This window comes from Peromyscus maniculatus, chromosome 6, assembly GCF_049852395.1.
Source record: "Peromyscus maniculatus bairdii isolate BWxNUB_F1_BW_parent chromosome 6, HU_Pman_BW_mat_3.1, whole genome shotgun sequence".
NCBI classification, from domain to species: Eukaryota; Metazoa; Chordata; class Mammalia; order Rodentia; family Cricetidae; genus Peromyscus; species Peromyscus maniculatus.
The window spans coordinates 86,920,896-86,926,120 of NC_134857.1; the positions used below are offsets into that span (position 1 = coordinate 86,920,896).

At 39.3% G+C, this 5,225-nt stretch overlaps 1 protein-coding gene across 11 annotated transcripts in view; it reads right to left on the reverse strand.

The window, feature by feature from the left end:
- The window catches only part of Cept1 (choline/ethanolamine phosphotransferase 1), a 42,065-nt gene that overhangs the window by 36,270 nt on the left and 570 nt on the right, over positions 1-5,225 (reverse strand). For 2 of the 11 annotated variants that reach the window (XM_042279669.2, XM_076574779.1), the window contains exon 2: positions 3,580-3,771. The exons of 5 other annotated variants lie outside the window; for them this stretch is intronic. The gene's annotated coding sequence lies outside the window, so the exon portion shown is untranslated. Of the gene's footprint in view, positions 1-3,579; positions 3,772-4,505; positions 5,046-5,225 lie in introns of those variants that run through there. 4 more of the 11 variants (XM_042279671.2, XM_076574782.1, XM_076574780.1 and 1 more) reach the window with 3 other exon arrangements.

Here is a 5,225-nt window from a genome sequence, read left to right on the forward strand (position 1 = left end):
GTGTGATCGATATATATTGTATGAAAATAATTTTTTTCAATAAAAAGATAGTATCTTGTTATGTTTAACTAGATTAGTTGGCCTTGAATATACAAGTTTTCTTGCCTCAGCCTCCAAAGTAGCTGGGACCACAGGTGTATGTCATTATGCCTAGTTGACAAACAAAACTTTTTGTATGAGATGTTTTCAGTGAAATCAAGACTGCAGTTCAGGTGAGAGATGTAATTTCACTTAAAGCCAAAGTCTGAAAACTAGAAAACAGAAAGTTCTTGAAGGGATTAAATATGGGGAGAAAAGGAAAAAAAGTAAGAATCTCGTGAAAAACCCATCATTACTGAATAGGAGTAGAACACAAGAAGATTAACAACAAAACAAAGTAAGGATAATCTTGATGGAAGGAAAACAGCAGCAGCAAAAAACCAACCGGACCTACCAAGAGGTATTCTGTGATCTTCTGGTTTAAAACTATTCAAGAAGCAATATAAAGTTCCCAGAAACAGAGCACTATGGGAATTTATAATGTGATCTATGGTCTCAGGTATCTCAACAGTGGAACTAGTCAGTTGCCCTCCCCATCCCCCTTCCTTTGGCAGGATCCACTTTATTCTGTCTTGGCTGAGAGCAGTAGGGGCTGCCTTATAATGGGTTAGAGAAGAGACTGAGAGGGAAAGGTGGAAAAAGTTGAAGGTGGATAGTAGCACAGACTGGAAAGACACCCTTGCACTGGATACAATGTTACTGTCACATACAGACCAGTGAGTGCCTCTTCTCTAGATACATGGATATATATATATATATATATATATATATATATATATATATATATATATATATCAAATCCTAGAACTTTAATGTTACTTTGTATCTAAAACCTCTGCCAATCATTCATTAATCATGTATCTTCCATTTTTGACTCAGAAAAAAACCATTAAGTAAATTTCAAAAATAAAAAAATCTCCAAAAAATAAACAGATTCGGGTTGGGGATTTAGCTCAGTGGTAGAGTGCTTGCCTAGCAAGCACAAGGCCCTGGGTTCGACGACCTCAGCTCTGAAAAAAAAAAAGAAAAAGAAAAAAAAAGAATAAACAGATTCAATTTAAGCAACTGAGGTGGTGTACAACAGCAATGTTTAGATAATGTTAAAACAAAACTATGTTATCACTTTAGATTGAAAGACAGATTAACAATCATCAAAACACCTAGCTTTAGAGTAGTTAAATTTATTTCTTTATTCTCTCCTTCCTCCCTTCAAATTTTGAGATGGGTTAGCACTCTGCATGTTCAGGCTGGCCTAGAATTTGCTAGGTAGTCCATGCTGACCTGGAATTTTCAATCTTCCAGTCTCAGCCTCCTGAGTGTTAATATTATAGGCATCTGTCATCATGTTTGGCTATAGTAGCCAACTTTTTTATAGTTAAACTGGATGATACTTTTTTATATTTGGCAATCTACAATCCGCTCTTATGGAATTCCACTTGAAAGAAAAATAAAAGTTTAGTTGGATCCATTTTTACTTCATTGGCTCAGTGTGTTTCATTCTCATTTGTCATTTGTTTATTGTCTTTTAAAGGCAGTACACAGAGGCGACTAGCCTATTTTAGCACTGAATAGCTACAAGCAACTGATCCTAATGGTTTTAAGTTTAAGCATTTGGCAGGACTAACTGACAAACTGATAGGACTAGCTGACAAACTGATACTTTCCTTCTGAATTTTCCCCTCATGACCTAATTTCTTTTAACCTTTTATTATTGATTTAAAAAAATACATTTTTGACAAATTGTTTCTAATTTAGCCATTATGTAAGTCATACATTTGAAAAAGACAATGAGTTTTTGAACATTTCAAGTTGGCAACATTGTCTCTGTAAAGTTACTAGTAACAGCACTCTAAATGCGAATTCAGGCACAAGCAGCCCCTGAGATACTGATGGCTACTTTACTTTCAACTCATGCCAACAGCCAGAGAGGTTGCTGACACTGCTCCAGGTCACCTCCACCTTTCCTTCCGCAATCCCAAGGGCTATTGCCAATGGGAAAATAACAAAGCATGAGTTTCTGAATTCAAAGCTAACGTAGGCCAAAGAATCGGATAGCAGCAAAAGTAAGTTTAGGAGAGGAAGATCAAAGAGCATGACAATGGAAATTGGGAAGACATTACAAATATTAACAAAAGGTATCTGAACTGCTTGAAATTTTTGTGTACAGTCAGGCCTATGTCCAAAAAGGTATACAGAAAGTATCTTTTCTTACTACATAAGAAACTAGAATCATAACAACAACAAAACTCCAGCAAAGTAAAAGTTACTGTTGGTTAGCCTACAAACATACCAGTCAAAGTAGGATTTACTAGAGAAAAGTTCTCAGTTCCAAACATGTCTACTATGTGAGTATAGTGAACAAGACACACATGGTCTAAGCTCCCACACCCAGCCAATACTAAAACCTGGTAACCAAGCAGTAACACTACAGAAAATAAAGTGCTGAGGCAGAAAGGAGCTGGATGTACATATTTTAAATAGTGATGGAAGTCAGCAAAGAAGGAGCTGTTATACCCAGCTCCGAAGAAAAGAAGGAAGTAGGTATTTTAAGAGCAGGATAAAGAATAGTCCAAGAAACGGAGAACAGGGCAGTCAAGTATACCTTGTTCAGGTACCTGAGAGATCACAAAGGCAGAACAAAAGTATAAATCAGACAGGAAAATGAAGTCTGAAACATCAATGAGTGTAGAGGTTCATAAGCTACGGTTAACTATTAAGATTCGATGGAAAATTACCAATGAACTTGTTATAAAACCTCCAATCCAATTTCAGAGTACAGCCTGTTAGCTGAGAGCAGGTTTTCATAATTATGAAAGTAATTTTAAACTATAAAAAAATGGCTGCCCGTGGAAACTCAGTTTATAACATTAACAGCTACTGCAACCTTCCACTTGTCCTCAGTAAACACCCCCCCTCCTATTACAATCTGGCTCGAGTGCCCTGCTTTCATGCAGCCCTTATCTTTCTTTGAAAATTTTTTGTTTGTAGAGCTTTATTTTGTCTTTACCCCCCACAATGCTCTCCAAGTCCCATGACCATGGAATCATTCCTGTCGTAACATTCTTTTCCTCCACAATCTTGTACTGTAGTTGACATTAAAAAGAAAACCAATACTTACTGAATATCATTCTGCTAGTATTTAATGAGCACTTGATTGTTCTAGACCTAGAAGGAGATGCCATTCTACATTCTCAAGAAGTGCAAAGGCTACGTGAGTGGGTCTTGTCCTCAACTAAGTTGTATCATGTGCCAGGCAATAAACTTTTTGGAAGCATAAAGGGGACATGATCTGACAAAGCCATTTATTTTGTGTAGGCATGGATATATATGTTCAACAAAGAAATGATACTTAATGAATACATTTACTAAAATCAACTACTTTTTAAGTTTTCAAGTCTCTCACGTAAAATGTATGTAACAGCACCCCACCCATCTTATCCCTGTCATGGATGAGGGGGGTATCTGATAAATACCACATTTAAAACAACAAAAGCAGAAACAGACAACTCAACTGCTGAGCAGACCAAAAGGTAAACTTACACAATATCCAACTTGTGTGAAATTCTAGAACTTCTCTTCCTCCCCCCATGTTTAAGGGTGCCAAGTTCTTATCTGCACTGATTCAGCAGTATGTTTACAAGCTTTTCAGGGGGATCCAGTAGTAGACAGCTTGCCCACCTTTGCCACTACTAAAGAAAAATACTAATAGCTGAGACTATTAGGGAGGGGACCCTAGAACAAAGGACAAAGGAAAGAGAAAGAAAAACAGGAGCAAGAAAAGAAAATTAATAGGCTCACAAGATTACGCTCAGCATTAACAAATAATATATTTGTTCAGTATCTTTTTTATGTATTTTATGCATCATAAAATTGTTATGTTTAACATTTAACAGATGATACATAAAACAAGTTTGGAGGGAAGCTTTTTCTGTATACTTGGATGCAAACAGTACTGTGTAACACAACTTAGATCTGGTGTTTTGCTGAAGTGAAATCTCGTGTTCCTTAAAAAGGGAAATAACTTTCATGGGGGGGAGGTAAGCCTAGAGTCTTATTCACTTTTCTGTTCTCTTAAAAAGAGTGAAGCATGACCCTCAAAATGAATACCAGCACCATTTCTAGCCAGTTTAAAGAGCAAAATATGTAGCCTAGAAAAGAAAGTTCTATACAATAAAATATAATTGGTGGTAATGTGAGAGGCAGACTTACTTAATTCGATTTTTACATGGAAGGATTGTAATGACCAGTTGTACAGGGAATATAGTTTCTCAGCATAGAATAAATACACTGCAAAATGATTTTATAACTTCAAATTTCTGGAATTCTACAAAAGCCAATAGTCTTAAATTGGTAATGTTCCAAATGTCGTATAGTTTACCTTGAATTTGAGCCAGACAATTCGACACACATATTTGAACACATCACTGACAGTTCTAAAGTAGGAAGGAAATAGTCTAACTACTCACGGATAAATAAACGTTGAAAAGCAACTACGGGTTGTTGCCTGATGAGTTAGGAGTTTTAGCAAAACCATATATTCAATAGCAACGACACAACATGGCAAAAACTGGTAACAAAATGCCAAGCACCGAACTGGAAAAAAATCAAACTCGGTAAAATATAAGGCTTGAGGTTCAGCCAAGCGTTCCTGGGAACACAGGCAAACCCCGGGAATCTCCTTCTAAGAACGAGACTGAAATAAACTCTAGTTGGCAATCTCTGAGCTTGTCAATATGGGCTGAAATTTCTAGAAAAGTTGCTGAACGAGAAGCGTGGCCCAAGCCAGGAAACATCACCACCGCCTTCCAAAGGCGAGGCAGGCAAAGACGGCACAGGATGCTGCACGGTTCGTGGACTTGGCAGCACCGGGCCAGGAGGGTGTGGACCTGCCGGGCAAGGTCGGTTCCGCGCGGCCAGCGCCCCAGCCCTTGGCTCGCCGTGGGCCGCCCTGGGGTGCTGCCTCCCGCGACCCGCGGCTCGCACGCCGCGCAGGCGCCCCTCCACCTCCGACTCCAGAGCTCTCAGGGCAGCCAGAGTCGCCCCCGCCCGCCCCACAACGCCGCGCGCCAGGCCACCCGGCGCCAGCAAGGACGGCGTTTGCCTCAACTAGTCTGTCCGCAGCTACCCGGTTACGTCCAGCCCCACAGCCTCCTGGCCTCGCTCCCCTCTTCCCGGGAGAAACGCAC